The sequence below is a fragment of the Haemaphysalis longicornis genome, unplaced genomic scaffold (assembly GCF_048455015.1).
Source record: "Haemaphysalis longicornis isolate Haplotype H1 unplaced genomic scaffold, Haemaphysalis longicornis Haplotype H1 scaffold_1, whole genome shotgun sequence".
NCBI lineage: Eukaryota > Metazoa > Arthropoda > Arachnida > Ixodida > Ixodidae > Haemaphysalis > Haemaphysalis longicornis.
The window spans coordinates 129424589-129444078 of record NW_027526203.1 but is presented as its reverse complement, the minus strand read 5'-3'; positions in this window follow the sequence as shown (position 1 = coordinate 129444078).

Below are 19490 nucleotides of genomic sequence, written 5' to 3'. Positions count from 1 at the left end.
AGATGGAATTAGATCATGGAGCGTCCCGAAGTAGCAGAACGCTGCCCCAACTTGTGTGGAAGCTGAGCGTTGTTTTTCGCACACAATTATCGAATGAAACGGGGTACAACTTGAAGCAGCAAACCATTGAAATTGGTGTGGTTTTAAGTGCAATGCACTTCTTAAGCGACCCTGAACCTGCGTCCACCGGCGATGTCCGCGCACGTGGAGATGGGCGCGCGCAGCCTGGCCGCTGATATGGCACATACCCACGTGGGGGATTGGCCAGGAATCTCCTCGTCTTCCTTGGCAACGGAGGGAGATGGGCGCGCGCTGCCTGGCCGCTGACATGGCACATATCCACGTGGGGGATTGGCCAAGAATCGGGCGTGAGAAGGGCTAATGCACCTGCTTAAAGGAGTACTGACACGAAATTTCAAAGCTGAGATCCGCTCTAGCAATCAAGTACAACGACAACACAAATAGGTGTCTGTGAATAAATGCATCTTTCTTTCTTTGTAGTTGTGTGTGTGTGTGTGATCTCTCTTTCGCGAACATTACCGAACCGCGCAAATTCAACTCGTGCATTCGCACTTCCACATTCTTCCCCTCGGGGAAATGCGGGGAATTTTGTTTCATGGCTTCAATCTTTTCTTTTGGTGGTTAGTCTTACTGAATTTCACGTAAATTTTAAATGGCAACTCTTGTGCGGCTTATTTTCACGAAGAAAATACAATTACATTGCGGCAGCACACGATTTGTCCGCAATATTACTGCAAGTAAAAAAACTGTGCTAAAATGTGCTTCCTAATTATATACGAATTGCGCCTATACATGCCTAAACGAGAGTATTTGGTGCCTGTATATGCCTAAATGGCTGTTTTCAGCACCTATTATAGGAGCCCAAAACCTGGATTTTTCGTGCCTAAAGTTCCAGTCTCTAGTGATAAGCATCGCCAAGGGAAGGCCATCCAACTGAAATCCCTGAAGCAGACTTAAGTGCCCTGAGTTATTTTTTTCTGAAGAACGCGCTATGCATGGAGGCACGAGGGGCGCACGCACGTTTAGCATTTCATTCCCCTGCGTTCGAACCCGTCCTTTAAAAGGCTTTTAAATGCGTAAGCATTTTCTACGTGAATTTAACGAGGGCACCCGTCGGTCAGTCTGTAATGCTAGATGTGTCCCAATGTCGCTGCATAAGTGCTGAAGTGGTGAAAATAAACGTAATGTGCAGGAAGAAATCAGTTGCTTATAAATTAAAATTCGCGATGCTGAGATTAAAACCAATAATTTTTTTCGAGTTGAATACACGCAACTTACCCACTGCACAACCAAATCGTTCTCGTCGGTGGTGCAAGAGATGTTCCCGTCTATCGCGCTTCGCAGTCATAGCAACGCGACGCCGCAGGTGATCAAGGGACGGGAATTGAGAGCGTTCCTTGAACAACTTTGCGGGCGTTTGTGCTCGCAAGCATAGCGACGCCGCGTAGGGGATTGTGTGATAGGGAGGAACGCCCGCTGCCGCGCACTTGCGCCTGCGTTTACGTCATCACCATATCTTGCAGCACTTCGCGCCGGTGGGAGTGATTTGGGTGCGGAGGAGGGCGCGGTCACTGGCTTCGTACCTCGTGCATCCAACCTTGCTGCTGGTGCTTCAATTGTTGCTGTGCCAGCTCAGTGAAACCTAAAAACATTGGATATCAAGTAAAAGGAACCCAAAACCATGATAAAAAAATACCCTAAATGTTATATAACCTTAACCTTATATTAGCTGGATTAGCACACCACCTACCATTTAACCACGCCTAGTTCTTCTCGAAGCCTCGGATGATTCGTGAGCATTGCTACCATTCGCGACTTCACCTTATCTTGCTGCCTAGTTAACATTTGGACTTTCTAACCACGTTTCTCTGCTTTCGCGGTTTGTTCTGGGGGTTTCTTTGTCATGATTAACACATGGAGCATCATACCACGAGAAAATTACGAGCAAATGTTGCCCCATCATTTGGGTTACTCTCAAAGTAGTTTTTCTTTAACTTTTTTTTACAAAGCGGACCGCACGCGACATCATAATTGCACGAGGACATCGGCAAAAGTTTTCTTAGACTCACCAGTTCTTCTGGGTGGCTTGAAGGTAGCGGCGGCCCTCTTTGCCTCCCCTACTCACCAGAGCTAGATCCCAAAAAAATAAAGTCTCTCTGTCTCTCTATCTTTCTCTCCAACGGCCAAATAATAGTGATCTGACAGATTTTCTTCGCCGGCTATTTCAATTTTCCAACTCTCGAATCGTCGCACGCCTGCTCTTTTCCCGAACCTGCATCTTCCGAGGCTTCGTGTTTTCTTAACGTCTGTTCCGAATTTAGTTTATCACAGCTACTCTGCCAAACAACATGCGTTATGCCTCTTCCCTGCTTGATCTAATTCTGACGTCAGTCCCTGAAATAACGTCCCCGATTACGCACGTTACCGGGTTTAGTGATCCCTCCATGCTTCAATTTGCTTTTTCCTTTCTCCGAATCCAAAACCTAAGCGGCTAAAACTTGCCAGAGACGATAACAGAACTAACTTTGGCCCTATTGATACTGAGCTTTCATCTTTATGGATAGTTTGCTGCGACCTAACATGGAACAAAACATTGATCACTTATGGTACTCCTACAGATCAAAGGTTTTGGAATTAATTTGTAATTGTGGGAATGTACACCAACTGCCCCTTGGTATACGCGACATCTCAAATGATTATCTAAGAAAAAGCCTGACTCTTCCTCGCTGCTAAGAAATCCTCAAGTCCGGTACGTGGGCAGCCTAAAAGCTAGCAGCATCGTCTTACGCTAAAGCCTTGAAAACGGCTAAATGTAATTTTTTTCAACTGTACGTTACCTTACTTAGTGCAAACAAAACCCTAAACGTTTTCGGAGCACTATGAAGCCAAACGAGGAATCTACATTTGCTTGGTAGACCTGTGGGGTGAACCCGTTCCGAAGAATTTCTGTGCCTCTGTACTTAAAGGGGTCGTGAAGAGATTTTCAAAAAAATTGTGTTGTGTGTGCGCTTATAACCTAGCAACCTTGATAAAGAAACAATGTATACCCGTTTCATTGCCCGTTATCGGCAAATAGGTAAACAAATGCAGTTATGGTTTCACCGAGGCTTTCCTCCTCAACTCGTGAAGTGGCGTTTCAGTAAGTCAGTAAGAAGCCAATCATAGTGCTCCCTCGCCTGCACAATATGTCGGCTTAGAGCGGGTTTGCAAAGGGTCAGACAAAAAAAGCTACAACATCGGCGCCATGATGAAACTCGCCCTGAAACTGAACGGGAGATGTCTGATCTCTGATACGACTGATCAACATGATCGAACTTTCAGTCAACAACGCCGGCGAGTGGCGCAGGCAGAAGTACCCACGTTTAATCTAAACTGGGCATTCGTCAACTGTTTACGCTGTTTTGCACGAGTCTAAACTGTCGTTTTGCTAGCCGATATTCTTGCACAAGTTTGCCGACGTCTGTCTCACGTAGCCTGTAATGCGAGCTGCGCGAACGTGAAACTTCTGACCTGACCAGATAACTGATTGAACGCTTAAAATGAGAATTCATTGCGTAAACACTTTTACCGAACGAACTCGAGTAGTCGGAACTTAAAACCCATCCATCATTCACTCATCAAGCGCAAAAATAACTGGCGAGAAGCAGCGATACAGCGCCAAGTCGCCGAGTCTCAACATCACGCAGTTCGACGATTGCTTTCCTGTTTCCTGCAATAAACAATGCCGCTAACGCTGTTTCGTTGATTGTATACGCTCCCCTTTGGCTTACTGCGGAAGCGCTCAACAGTAAGTTGGCGGTTAAAGCTCTGGGTTGATTAGAATTGATGAAAACACGACAGACTTCTGGGTTACAAAGGCGAAGAGGCTTTTATGCAGCAGTGTTTCTTCGCGCGCGCTTCTCACGCCGTTAGTGTAGTGGACAAAGTGTCTGACTAGGCTGGCCGTAACGTAGGGCTCGCCTGGAGGCCTCCCCTCTAGTCACCATACTTCAAGTTGGAATCACGCAAGGGGCCCTATTCTCGACTGCACAAATTCCCGGGAAATCTGGGAATTTGCCGGAAGTCTTTTCTGATTGGCTTTCAATTTTGGTCACGTGCCTCCGGTTGACAAAGGGGTTGTGTGTGCTGTCGTCATTTTGGCGTTTTATGACGTTTAAGGGCACCAGTTCTGAAGTTTGCCTCATCTCTCTTTACTGAAAGCACTGAAAGCACTGGCCGGCAATGAAAAACCAGACTAAAACCACCAGACATGACAACGTAGGCCTGTCTTTGCTATTCGACAACAATAATGCATGTAATACACGCCCTCTTTGTAATTGCCTGAGAAGGGATAACGTAATTCAAACAGTTGGTGGGAACGATCACGTCATGCATTGGCAACTTCAGCCTGCGTAAAAGTGACGTAATGTTACGTAACAGCTTGAAAATGGCAGCTGCTTTTGTCGGAAAATAGGGCAAAAAATTGCCCCGGCTTTCGGCGGAGCGAAATGTCCGCAAATTTGCAGCAGGCGCAGTTTCGCATGCACGCGGTTTAAAGCATGTTTTCTACCGGAACAAATTATAGTTCCAACTGTTTCCAGGTCAGCGATCACGGAGCATACAAATAACGTGCAGTATTTTGCTTTTATGTTTGGCAATAAAATAAAAACTATTTGTTTGGCGTAACCGCAACGTAAGAGCGCAGTACAAGCCTCTCCATGACGAAGAGAACCCAATGCATGGCATTTGTCCATACTCATCCTAGTAAGCTGTTGGGTCACATGTTCGAGCTCAAGAGAAAAATAACAACGAAAAGGGACTTTTTGGTTCATTACAGCGCTGATTGAAGTCGAGATTGACGAATGAGTGAATCGGCGACATCGGTGCGCTCCGCGGTTATCAGGCGTAGCGCTTCGCTGCTCTTATGTGTCATAGAAGCGATGGTCGCGGCCGTCTTTTTCTGTGATCACGCCATAAACCACTAACATAGCAGCAGACGATGGCGTGGAGGCGGTGGCGGCAGGGAAGGTGATAACGCAACAAAGCTTGCATTGAAGCAGAGCCCAGCTATGTTACTAAAAGTGATTGAAAGAGATAAATAGATACAGTAAAAAAATTGTGTGATGTTCTTTAGCTCGACATCCGCCTTTCGCTCGCTTTTGGATCAAGGTTACTCTATCGCGTTGTGGTGTTGACGCCAAATTTGACATCCAGAAATGTGTTTTTCTTGTCAGCCTCAGCTACCGTCTTAATTTTTATTGTACATGCCAAGTGTTTTTATATCTTTCTTGCACAATATTTGATACCTTGGTAGCGATCTTTATGAGTGACTCGTCAAATTACACTGCATGTCATTATAGCTATAGGTGCAGCCCGTCATTGATTGCTTACGTCGTGCTTACGCAAAATCATGGGTGAATTGCCGGCAATTTGTGCAGTCGAGAATAGGGCCCTCGACTGCACAAATTGCCGGCAATTCACCAATTTGAAGCATCCCTCTGGCCGTCTTGGGCGGTGGAGCTTGCGCCTGTAACAATTCGACGTTGCAATCGTCTATAAATTCGGCAGGAAACACTCCGACACCGATTGCGTGTCCCGCACCTCCGGCGACCCACCAACACAAGACTCCGATGAAGACAGCGCGTTCTTCGGAGTCGTGACGGAGATAGACCTAGCCGCCCAGCAGCGTGCCGATCCCGAGTTACGCATAATGATCCACTACCTCGAAGGAGAAAACGTCGCCGTGCCTAAATCGTTCAAACGCAACTTACCAGCGTTCAGCCTGAAAAACTCCGTCCTCGTGAAGAATTTCAGCCCCGGAACGAGAACGAATTACCTTCTTGTCATCCCCGCGGACCTTCGTGACCAAAAGTTTGGAATCGTGCCACGATCGACGACCCGGTTTCCGGACATCTCGGCACAAAGCCCGCACTATTGGAACAATCAAGGCGAGGTACTACTGGCCCCGCCTTACCTTTGACGTCACCCACTACGTCTGGAGCTGCCGTGACTGCAAACGACGGAAAACGCCCCGGACGAGACCGACCGGACTTCTGCAGCCAATCACCGTCCCATCGAGGCCCTTCCAACAGATTGGAATGGACCTTCTGGGCCCGTTCCCTACGTCACCATCCGAGAACAAGTGGATTGACGTAGCGACAAACTACATGACGCGGTATACGCTGAGACGGCCGCTCTTCCGAGGGGGACTGCACAAGAAGCCTCGAAGTTCTTCATAAACCAAGTGGTGCTGCGACATGGAGCCCTTGAAGTTCTAATCACGGACCGCGGAACGGCCTTCACTGCGGAGCTTATTCAAGGAATCTTACGCTACAGCAACGCGGATCACCGATGAACGACGGCGTACCACTCCCAAACGAACGGACTTACGCAACGACTGAACAAGACGATCGCGGATATGCTGTCTATGTACGACGGCGTTGAACATAAGACTTGGGACGAAGTCCTCCCGTATGTCACGTTTGCGTACAACACAGCGACCCAGGAAACTACGCCGATGACACCGTTCGAGCTTGTCTACGGAAGACTGCCGACAACGGTGCTCGACGGCATGCTTCCGCACGTATAAGACGACGACCTCAAAACCGACGTCCAAGGATACCTTCAACGTGCGAAGGAGGCCCGCCAGCTCGCTCGAGTTCGTATAACGGACCAGCAGCCGGTGTATGCCGGACGCTACAATCTCCGACGCCGAGACGCCTAGTACCACCCTGGGGATCGTGTGTGGGTTTGGACTCCCATCCGACGACGCGGACTCAGTGAGAAGCTTCTGCGACGGTATTTCGGAACCTACCGGATTCTACGACGTGTTGGCCAAAGTAAAGATGGTGTGTAGTTCGTTTCCCCGAAGTCCGGTGTCGATCAGGAACCCAATCACCCGGGCTCCGGTTGATTTGGCTGGAGGCTGGCAGGGCGATGGCGTTGAAGGTCTTGGAGGTGCCGGTCGAACTGACGAACTCAAGGCGTTTGTAGTTGGAGAAGGGAATCGAAGAGTTTATATACACTATTTACAGTACGAAAACTGGGTACATGAGTAATAAATGGAAAAACTTCACACTGCAGTTAGACGCTAGCTCTAAGTGCGTACAAATCACTGGAGCTTCTCAACTTCGTCTAACTCTCCTATCCTCGGAGCGTACACAAACCGCTCGAGAAACGACGGCCGAGACCCTGTCTCGCCGCAGGATCCGTCTAGTTGCCCGGTACGGCGCTGTACCCTAAACTTCCGACGCGATCCTAACCTCTAGCCTAGGGGGCTCACAAATCCAGACCTAGCTTTAACGGTCGAGACTCCTTGTCCCGCCGGGAACTGCCCAGCTCAGCGCTCAGACAAGAACAATTTGTAACGGCCAAGTTCGGCCTTATAACACCTCGAGCTCACGCTCTCCCGGGAACGCCCCTGTAGCATTCGTACACGCGTAAGGGAGTGCCCAAATTCACGTAGACAACTGTCACTCAGCGCGCTACGGAATATTCAAGTAGGCGCCACCATCTTTGGGTCAACGGCCCGCTCGCGGACGAGCAAGCGCGCGCGACCCCGCGAGGTGAGGGCGAAAGGCGGCGACAGTGCACTATGCCGACCGGAGCGCGTTAACAATGGAGGCTCGCGCGGCGCGCGCTCCGACTTCGGCAATTACACCTCCCCGGCGCGGCACGCTGACGATTCTCGGAACCCGGCGGCGCCGTCTGCGTTCTCAATGGTGGATTATCCCCCGCTATTCGGTCGGCCAGACAATCCGTCTCCCGTTCGTGCCGTGGCAAATCGGCGTCGACTGCTGTGCAGTGTTGGCATTGCTACGTCGCCACGCGCAGCCTGCGCGCCTGGCCACTGACCTCATAAGTGGACCTTACAGCCAACTTACCTACGAAGTGATCTCCGATGGTGATTCTGGAGCATCACGACGACGCACACGACCCGAAGTCGTCCACGTGGTTCGCCTCAAACCTTACTGCGACGATGATGGACTTTTTTTTGCTGTTTTTGTTTGTTCGGACCGTCATTTTATTTTACCATCGGGTCGATGCACTCTTAGAGGGGGGGTAATGCCGCGAACCATGCATTGGGTTTGTTTATTTATGGTTTGTGATTACTGCCCGGCTGCGTACGGCTGCGTTATCTGTGTCCCAAGCGAAACGCATGTTCCATTATTTATTGTTATGCCGCGCGGGTTATCTCATTAGGATAAGGAGAGCGTTTCGCCCTAACGTCACTGGCCTGGAATAATGTTCTTTGATCTACAATGTTCTGGATGTAAATCGACGGTTCCAGAAACACTGGCGCCGAAAGATAAGAGCCTGCAGAGCAGACGCCGCGGTATTCGACCCGCCGACACTCGCCCGTGCACGTCACTTTGTTGACTGCTGCTTCGCCGACTGTGTATTCTTGAGTTGTTAGGGGAGCACAAGTTCGGTGCAATAAACTTCTTTTTCTTTAAGACAACTGCGTCGTGTTTGGCTTCGTGACAATATCTAAACTAAAATGATCGTGATCGTGTGGTCCTGATGACACTAATTCCAAATTTCTTCAGAATATACCAAAGAGTACAGTTCAATCATATCGTAATTTATTTACACCAAATCCATCCCCGAGAATTTATTACCCAACAAATGGAAAACCGTCAGGGTGGTTCCACTCAACAAGTAAGATGACGCGCATAACCCTTGAAACTACCGTCAATTTCTGTTACATGCATTCCTTCTAAAATCCTGGAACACACAATATTCACTCATTTTGTAAGCTTTTTGACTCCAATCAGTTTTTTTTTCATAATTTATAAGATAGTTTCCCAAAGCACTTCTTTTGTGAACTTGCAACTTATTACATTTACCAAAGACTTGCATGCATTTCTTGACTTATCTTCTCGTAATGACTGCGTATTTTTGGACGTTTCCAAAACATTTGATAAAGTTAATAACTAACTTCTCCTACTGAAGTTTACAAATTTGAAAATTGATCCCGAAGTCCTGCAATGGATACAAGTTTTTCTTTCTAACCGAACGCAGTTTGTGTCTGTGAATCAAACTGATTCCCCTGAGGCACATGTGTTCTCAAGTGTACCTCAGGGCTCTGTGCTAGGACCCTTACTTTTTATGATATATATTAACGACTTGCCTAGTAATATTTCTTCTTCAATTTGCCTCTTTACTGGAGATTGTGGGATTTACCGCAAAGTTACTAATTCCTTGGACGTTGAATGCCTGCAATCTGACCTCAAAAATATTTCTTCTTGGTGCAAAGTCTAGCATATGGAGCTGAACATAACCAAGTGTAAAGTGATGAGGGTATCCCGCAACCATTAAGTTGTCCTGATTATATTTTAACAGTACCCCGTTCGAGTCCGAAGTCTAGTATAAATATGTCGTTGCACACATAAATAACGAGCTGTCCTACTCTCGCCATATCAATTAATAAACAACCAAGGCTAACCGCATGCTTGGATTCATAAAACTAAATTTTTACCTAGCACCTCCTTCTCTAAAAAAGCAGTTATATGTTATTTACGTGCGGCCCAAACTAGAGTATGCTTCATAAACATGGGATAGTGGCTATACGTCTCTAACTAACCAACGTGAAGCTGTAGAAAACCGTTCCGTCAGATTTATAAGCGTACGTCAAGCGCAACTTCTATGAAATGTAGCCGGAACCTACCAACCCCTCGCTAAACGTGGAAAGCTGTCCTGTCTGCGCCTCTTTAAGAAAGTTTATAACAATAACCAGGTACTCAAATCACTCTGAATACAACCCGAATTTTTCATATCTGAACACCTTGACCACCATCACAAAATTCTCATCCCGCAACAAAATAATGTCCCCTACTCTCACACTTTTTTGCCGAAAACGTGCCGTGAGTAAAACCACCTAGCTTGCATTACTAACCCTGACCCTTTCCGGGAAGCGCTTTCAAATTCAAATTTGTTGTATTTTTTATTTTTACCGTTCAGTAACCTCACTGGTATTTTTGCTCTTTTGTTTATGGTTCTGTTCCCAATTTTCTGTATGCTTGTATCGACCCGTTATTGCTGTGTAAATATGTATGTTGTTTTGGTACTGTCAATAAAGTGCATTTATCTTTTGTTTTTTTCTTCTTTTTTTCCTCGTGATGTGGTTGCGCTTCTCGCTGTGTTCATTGCACTTGATCTACAACGAGTTTTCTTAAACATTATTGTTTTCCTGAGTGTGTACAATCTCTGATGCACTCGTCGCGTGCATTTTACTATTTTGTGCTCTAAGCCCCTCTCTTCTACAATGCTCTACGGCCTGAGGGTAAAATAAATAAATAAATAAATAAATAAATAAATAAATAAATAAATAAATAAATAAATAAATAAATAAATAAATAAATAACATTACATAACAAAGCTTTATTACAGTAAATAAATAAAAGAATCAATAAGAAATAAATAATAAAATTCTAGCTATCCACATGGATAATGAGAGCACAGGGCACCATGCGCACTGTGGTAACAGGACCATTAATTGTTTTCGTCAGGACTGCTGCCCGCTTTCACTTGGTTTGTCACAAAGGAGGAAGAATAAACGTCTATTGAACTGTATGAGCTTCTTTGTGGGAGCCCTCCGCAGTCCAGGAAGCCTTGCAATAGCTGTTTTTTTTTCACTAATGGCACATACCCACGCAGGGGATCGGGTAAGAAACTGGGTAGCTTTTTAGGCCTTATTCGCCCACTTTATAGCGCTATAAAATGATATGTAGAAATCTAAGAGAAGAAAAGACCACGCAATTACGCAATGGAATTTTAACATAAAGATTGGGAGTAGGAAAGAAACCCATTTTCGAGGAATCGGACGCGCCTCCTTGGCCCACGCAGGGAAGAAGAGAAAGCAGACAAAGGTGCACGCTCAACTCGCATGACGCTTGTTCGCCGAATTCCATCGCAGAATACAAGGGCAAGCTTGGCTGCGGCGGTGGAGGAAAAGTCGTTCCAAGAAGCTTCCAAATATCCTCGAGGGCAAGAAAGGGGGAAGCAGAACCTAGCCGGATTCCCACTGGCCAAAAAGGCACGCAATCGAAGCAGCAGTTGACATCTGCAACAACATGGGCTCTGATCAAGGGCAGCCCAACCAGTCTTCTAGCATGGGCCTAAAAACGGTCTTTGGCGAGCCGCCGACGTGCCGCAGGGCTGCCCTGGAGCTTTCGCCGTCGGGGTGCAATGCGACGATTTCTCGGCTCCGCCGGATCGTCGGGGGACAGGGTAGCGTGAAGGAGAAGCGGTGTGACTCGTTCTTCGCGAGGGACCTTCTGGGCCACGTCAGCGTCATCCTGTTCCTTCGCCATCCAACCGTCCAGCAGGCCCTGCTGCCACGGCTGACCTCGGCGTCCCGACTGGCCTTGTGCAAGGGCTCTATGATCGCCATAGGCTTCGTGGTGATTATCTGCAGCCACTCACTTTTCTCCGAGGTGATGTACACGCTCTTGGCAGGAGGGGCGACGAAGGCGTCCACGCCACCGAAAAGGAGCCACTGCACCGGATCAGCCGGCCGACTGGCGGGACACAGCATGGCGCACCACTTGGGGCCCGACGTCGACAGCGTTCACCAAACGTTGCTACGCCCTTCAAGCAAGCATCTGTCACGCCTTATCGTGGAACAAGTGCGATCGGAGGGCAGCATGGACGCCACTGTCGTCAGGCCACCCTCCTCGTCATCGCTGGAGGGGAAATGCGTACAACTGGCCCGGCCATTGGAGACGCGAAGGGCTACCACAATGCGCTTGGACGCAAATGACGCCAGCTGCTTTATCGACGTCACCAAGCTGGAAGCAAAGTTCGAAGCCTCCGCTGCCGCCGCGCTTCACTTGCCCACTCAGAACGACCGACTTCGTCGCACAGCGGCCGCCGACAAATTTCACTTTTCGCTCCTCGAGAACTTCGCTTGGCAAGCGTCAGCTGGACACAACAACCTCACATCGCGACGGCAGTTTAATGCCACTAACACCATGCCACTCATGGCCGAGTACTGTCGGGTGGTAGGCGGCGAGCTCGGCAACACCGCTAAAATGGCTTCTGGAAGTTGCTTCGCCGGTGCTGCAAGCAGGTGCAACCTCATGTCCAAACGAGTGTCACAATGCACCTAGCTGGTTGTGAAGACCGCGATGATGCCGAGACGGTGGGCATCAAATAAGCGCACGTGGGGTTGCTGTGACAAAAATGAACTCTCGCTGCTTGCACTTGAGTTGGCGGGGAGACATTGGTGGTTATGATTACTATTACGAGACTATGCGCTTTCGACGTTAATCTATGATTGCGCAACATTCTAAATATCGTAATCAATCGTTTTAAATCAGATATATCTGGAATAAAATGTTAACCAACGTGACATGAACCATGCTTTTCAACTAACGCTAAAAATGGTATGCTCGTTTTGGCAGCCTATATGACAGCTATAATTTCTTTTATTTGGATGACAGCGCGCAGGATTTTGGTGTCAATAGCTGTGAATCGTCAAAAACGCCCAATTTTCGACTCACAAGACAAGTAGCGCTGCTGCATTAAAAACACCATCTTCCCGTGGGGAACCCTGATGAGTATGCGAATCATCATGGGGGTTCCGTGTAGTTCCATTGTGCTGCCGTTATGTTGAGTGATCTGGTGTTTAGTAGCGCCAGAGGGAATTCCGCGTCCGGGTCCACACCGGTGGCGAAGGCACGCAAGTACTGTTGTGTTACGGTGAGTAGGCGGTGATTCTCGAGGCGCCGAAACTCGTCCATCATGTTCTTGTCGATGTTGTCGTCTCTGTGGTAGAATCGGTAGTCTCCGTCAGCGTTGGTGAGGTAAAAGTGTTGTTGTTGTTGTTCCTTTTTGGTTGTGGCGCATACCCACTTGGGGGATTGACCAGGATCGGGAGATATATTGGGGCTAATGTGCCCGATTTAGGAGACTAAATTTTGGAGAAAAAAAAAAAATCAGAATAATTGCACAACAAATACAGGAATTTGTAGAATGACAGACTGTACTATGCAGGAATTTGCAAGAAAAGGCTATGCGGGATTTTTCAATAGGCTCTTATTTCGTCTGTGTACAAGAAGAGCGGCTAACAGGGTAGGCGCCTAGTCTCTGAGACGTAGGTGTGGACGGCCGTAACCAAATTCCTGTGGGGAAATCCAAGCGAAATGGCACCGAACGGTTGTTGACGTTGGTGCACCGGCTGAGAGCAACGTACACGCCCTCCTCTTCGCAATTTTGCCTTCTTCTCCTTCTTCTTCTATCGCGGTTCCCCTACGGGAAGATGACGACGGTGGTTGAACGCGAAACTATCTCGTGATGGGTTATTTGCTTGGCCAATCGCTAGGGGCATCCTGCCGCAATCATCATCGGAGGCGCTGCGCACGGGGCGATAGCAACGTACACGCCCTCCTCTTCGCAGCTTTGTCTTCTTCTCCTTCTTCTTCTTCAGCGGTTCCCCTACGGGAAGATGACGGTGGTTGAACGCGAAGCTATCTCGTGATGGATTCCTTCGTTGGCCAATCCCTAGCGGTATCCTGCCACAATCATCATCAGAGGCCCTGCGGACGGGGCACGGACGTGGGAAATCCCCCCGAGCAAGAGATGCTTCGCATCTAAAACATCCCGAACATGGGCCGAAGGCGCATTCACGGTTGCGGGGATACCGTGAATAGATTGCCCTTAAAATGCATTTAGTGGGGTATCTGGAGGTCAACCCCTTATATATACATTTGTTTGATGAAGAGGGAGAGAGGTAGATACTAATTACAGAGAAAGCAGAGAGGTTTTCCAGCATGAATTCGCCGACATGCTACTCTGCCGGGAAGGGGGGAGAAGGAAACAAAGAAGTAGGTGGAAGAAGAAGAGTAGGAGACAAAAGATAAGAATAAAAAGAAGAATAAAAATTAAAAATGAATAGAGTCCTGTTTAAGGGCGCTGAGCAAAAAACTTGAATGTACATGCTAGGGAGATGGCTACAGTGTTGTAGCGACGCCAATGTCCTCTAGGTACTCAAATAATGCAGACAGGGCTGTTGCGGATTTCTAATTTGCCGCTAACATGAACAATGATGATGATTTAGAAATACCGAGAACGAAGTGGCGCGTTTGCACGCACGGGGAATGCAGCAGGCACGCGCGTTAGTTCGGAACGCTGCGCTTAGGTGACCGTGCACGGCTTTGCGTCGCTCTCTCCACGGCGCCAATAAACGCTGAAGAACGGCTTTCTCTTTTCGTAACAAGGGCTTTGCGCTGGGAGGATGGTGAGTGGAATGGTCCAAGCATCAAGCTTAGTGTTATTGGTCCAGGTTGTAGGCATTCAATTCTTTGCTGTAAACGGTCCCTTGATTCAGCATAAGCAGAGCACTCTAGTAGTATATGTTCGACGGTTTCGGGTGAGCCACAGTTGTCACAGTATGGGTTGGAAGTCTGGTGTATACAATGAAGGAACGAATGTGTAAACGCTGCATTAAGACGCAGTCGATGGTACAGTGTCTCCAGTCGGCGAGGTAGTCGTTCCGGCAGCCTCATTCTCATGTACTATTATGAGCAATATGAAAGGGAACACAGGAACGCGTGGCAAACACCCTCAGACCCAGCTATCAGTGATACGCCGCGGCCGCCGTCGGAAACAATGTGGAAAGGGAGACGCTGCTCTAACAACTGTTCCCATTCCCGCCGCGCGTCTTATCGGCTTTCGGACGATACGATATCATCGCCGAAATTACATAAGCTGCTGCTTTGTCGAACCGCCAGCGCGGTGGGAGTGCCACCAGTTAGTGGAAGAGCGCCCTCCTTTCCCCCTTCGTTTTTTACAGCGCCATCCGCGCATTGCTCCGAGTCTGTTTCGAGGCTGTTTGCCACGCGTTCCTGTGTTCCCTTTCATATTGCTCATAATAGTACGGGTCTATGCAATATAGAAAGGCCTGATGAAACTCCGGAAGGGACCATAAGCAGTTTCTTTCAGCCAAAACTACTGCCTTAGACATGGCTGAGGCATCATTTTTTGCGAAAAAAAATCCTTCTTGGCATTCTCAATTCTAGGCCCCTGCGGGCGCTTTCTAGTTACCCAATATGCCACAGTGGCCTGGGAGCCACTGTAGTGTCACACGATGTCCAGAAACGAATGCGAGATAGTGGAGATACTTCACTTCTCGCTGGGCATGTTCATGAAGGCTGATGCAGCTAGCGCGTTGCAGGGTCTGAAGAGCTACCTTCGAATCGCAAAAAATGGTCCTCTGTGTCGACGGCTGGCGAAGAATGTATCGGATGGCTCCTTTTATCCCATAAAGCTCAGCCGACGTGGACGAAGTCGGTCGCTCAAGGCGGTATAATAGGGCTTTCCCAGCTGATGGAATAAAAATTCCTGATGAACTGCACTCAGATATTGCCGACCCATCAGTAAAAATGTCAGTCGTTGCACTGTAAAATTTGTTAATGTGTGCAAGTGTCATCTGAAGTTGGCTAGGCATTTGCTTTTTTGAATCAATTCCAGGTATAAATGTTTTTATCCGAAGGGGCGACAGTGTCCAGGGCGGGAATCCCAGGGGCATTGTCTGCGGTGCTTGAGTTGGAATTGGAGCTTTCATAGCCTTGATTGCTTGCCCAAAGCTGGAATTGCTTCGATCTGCGATATGAGCCAACGAATGCGTTCTTGTATGTAACCTGTGCCTCAAATGAATTCGTAGTGTTTCTTGAAGTCGTAACACGTCCAAGGGCAGGCAGCCGGCTTCAGCAATTGTCCCAGAACGCGACGATCCTTTAGGAAGGCCGAGGCACTTCCTGAGACAGTTATTCCTCGCCGCTTCAAGCTGTCTTTTGCTTGTAGGGGACAGCTGCTGCAGGACAGGGAGGCTGTAGCGCAACACGCCGTCAACATACGCCTTGAAGAGAAGCGCAATGGAACGACAATCACTGCCCCAGCGTGTGCCAGCCAGATTTCCAATAATTTGGGATGCCGTGGAAATTCGCATACGTAGTCTCTTTACTTCCGGAGCCCAGGAGAGGTTTCTGTCGATTGTAACACCAAGATACCTTTGGGTACGAACGTATTTCAAGGGCCGGCCACCGAGGATTCAAGGATATCTATCCATGCTCTTACGGGTGAAGGCCATAGCGCTGCGTTTTTCTGGGGAGAGATGAAGTCCTTTAGGCTGTAGGTGTTCTGATATTTTTGCAAGTGACGTCTGGAGCTTCTGTTGCGTAACTAGACGTGATCTCGAAGCACTCCAAATGCAGATATCGTCCGCGATCTTGACCCTACGGGGTGATCTTGACCCAACGGGGGAGAACACGCTACAGGATGAGCACGATATTGAATAGTAAAGGACTTAATACAGCTCCTTGAGGTACCCCTCCTCTTACTTCATTTTTGCAAGTGACGTCTGGAGCTTCTGTTGCCTAACTAGACGTGATCTCGAAGCACTCCAAATGCAGATACCGTCCGCGTACAGAGTGATCTTGACCCTACGGGGGAGAACACGCTTGAAGAGAATGAGCACAATATTGAATAATAAAGGACTTAATACAGCTCCCTGAGGTACCCCTCTTCTTACTTCATAACACGGTGCAGGCTCTTCTTCTGTGCACATGAAAAGTTTCCTTCCTTCAAGATAGCTTGAAATCCATGCGTATAATCTTCCGCCTAAGCCAAGTGAAATAAGGGATGCTAGAGTTTCATCGTGATATACAGAGTCGAAGGCTGATTTAATATCTAAAAACACCGCAATTGTTATGTGTCCGGAATTTAGTTCCTCTTCCAAAGACGATACGAGGGCAATGATGCTGTCAATAGCCGATCGGTTCTGTCGAAATCCATTCATTTGAGGTGGGTACAGTTTTTTAGTTTCTATGTACCAAGTCACCCTTTTGAAGATCATCTTTTCCATGAATTCCCCGTGTATAAAAGCGCCATGTGTGAGTGCATCAGCTCGCGTGTCTAGCAGAGACGGAATGTTTGTTGGCCTCGATATTTCCAGATGCAGGAAAACCCCAAGCCATGATTATTTCTTCTTCCACCACCTGCTCCTTTCAACACGCCATAAAACTTAGATACATAGGGCGTAACCGTATAATACCCTTTTTTATAACTCCGGATTGCCCTAGCTTGGGAAGCAGACATACCTGAGTTTGAGCTCCAGAGCTTCCCAACTGGAGCAGGAATTTCATTCTTCAGATCAGTTCACGGTGGGGCACTCATGCGATAACGGCGGCGAACACACGCCAAAGAACCGGCGAAGGAGGACGATGGGTACGCGCGATACACCCAAGGTCCCCGTGCCACACGCAGAGACAAAATAAGCAGTTCTGATAATAAGCCATCCATGTTGATTGATTTGATTGATTGATTGTATCGTTTAACGCGCCGATGCAACGCAGCCGATGAGGCGCGCCGTATAGTGTCGGGCTCCGGATTCATTTTGACCACCTGGGGATCTTTAACGTGCGCCGAAATCTCGTACACACCTGCGTTTTTGCCTTTCGCCACCACCAGAAAAGCGGCCGCCGCAACCGGAAATCGAACGCGCGTATCGTGCTTAGCAGCACAACGCCTTAGCCACTGAGCCACCGCGGCGGGTCCATCCATGTTGTCGCTGTGAAACAAAGGCAATAACAAAAATGAAATGTAAGCGGACGGTGCAAGTAAAAAGGGGGAGAATACGTAAAAAACCACCGTAATACCCGTGGGACGCTGCAGAAACCTCGTGTTTTCTTTCCTTCAGCGCGTTAAAATAGGGTTCTACGCTTCCGTTACCAGGTACGATAAAGGAGTGCGTTAAAAGAGACACACAATACACCCAGCGCTCACATCCGTGTTGCTTTTTTTTCTTGCTTACTTTCTATGCACAATAAAGGAGATAGAACATTCATAAAAAACACACAGCTCCCCCTTAAAGGAGTACTAACACGAAAATTTTCGTGTTACGTTTTTTCCGCTGGTAAGGGTGCCTATTAGCCCACTAATCATGAAATCACACATTAGACGGTCGATCGCAGCGTAAACAATGATTTATGGCGTCGTTTATTCGTGTCAGTTTTTGTTTCGACAAAACGAACGCGGACCGGCCGCCATGAACGGTAGCACGTGACGTCACCATTCTTGTCGCACCGCTGCCGGTCTGGACGCGCTCGGTCAGACCGGCCGAGGTCTTCACAAACCCCGCGCGGCCGGGCAGCATGACGTCAGTCCCAAAACCGTGACGTGGGCACACGGTGTAGCAGCGCGTGCCAACCGCAGCAAGCGCGCCGGCTACTACAAGGGTGCCCCGGCGTCGGCAGTTTGGGGCAAGTAGCAGATGATGTCACGCTGGCTTGCTCTGAGCTTTCTCGTGCGGGCAGAGAGTAAAGTGGAGTTAAAACATGTTATACTGAATGGATACTCTTGAAACCTTGCTGGGAGATATCTCCTGATAAAAAGGACGCCTTTTACACAGTTATCTCAGCTTTGAAATTTTGTGTCACTACTCCTCTAATAAATTCATAGGAGCTGCCTTCTCTCCCCTGCTTTTAGTACCAGTGGCTGATGGGTTCCAGATTTTCTGCGCTGAGACATCGCTGAGCGGCCACCTAATGGCAAAAACAGATATAACGGCCCTTCCCGCCGTTGACATCTGGGATGACGAAAAAGCTCCTTTACAACACGGAGTCTATTGAGCTAAGACGTAAGATGCTACCGAAACATTGTTCGCCCCTTCCGCCACCCCCACCGCCCCTTTTTTCGCTCGTGCTTCTAGGAACGACACGCCTCTAGCCGAAATTTACCCCGGTGCACTACGTTGAAGCCCAAATAGCTCGTTCTGCAAGCTTACAGTTCCTGCATAATTTGTGTTGGATTTTTGTAAGCCCCAGCCAATTGCAACGAGCAGTGCATAATATATCAGAACTTGAGTGGGAAAGAGTATCTTAGGGTGTCGCATTCGGCTTGCCTTTTTTACTAATTATAGAGCTTATTTGGGTGAAGTTTTCGTTAAAAGTGGTGTCAGTGTTATTCTAACGAGGGAGCTTTACAAAGGAACCAAACTTTGTCTTCATAGCCCTCGCAACAGGGTCCTATAGGGACTCCTTTTTTTACTTCGTTACGTACCTTCTGCTAATCACATCTGAAGTTTCTTTCTTTGAACGTAATTTGAAATCCACGCGTATAACCTCCCTCCTGAGCCGAGTGCAATAAGGAACCCTATGATCGCATTGTGATGATCAGAGCCAGAAATGCTGACTTGATGTTTAAAAACGCCGCAGTTGCAATGTGCCCGGAATTTAGTTCTTTAAGAGATGGTACGATGGCGATGATGTTGTCAGGAGCAAATCGATTCTGCCAAAAGGCGTTCATTTCAGGTGGGTAAAGCCTTCTGGTTTCGGCCTACCAATTCATCCTCTTAATTTTTTTCGTTAATTTTCCAACGCAACTGAGCGGGGCAGTCGGTCTAAAGGAGTCATAGAGACTGTTTTTCAGGCTTTCGGACGGAAACAGTCTTCGCTAGCTCCACATTAGGAGGAATGGTTTCATTCAGC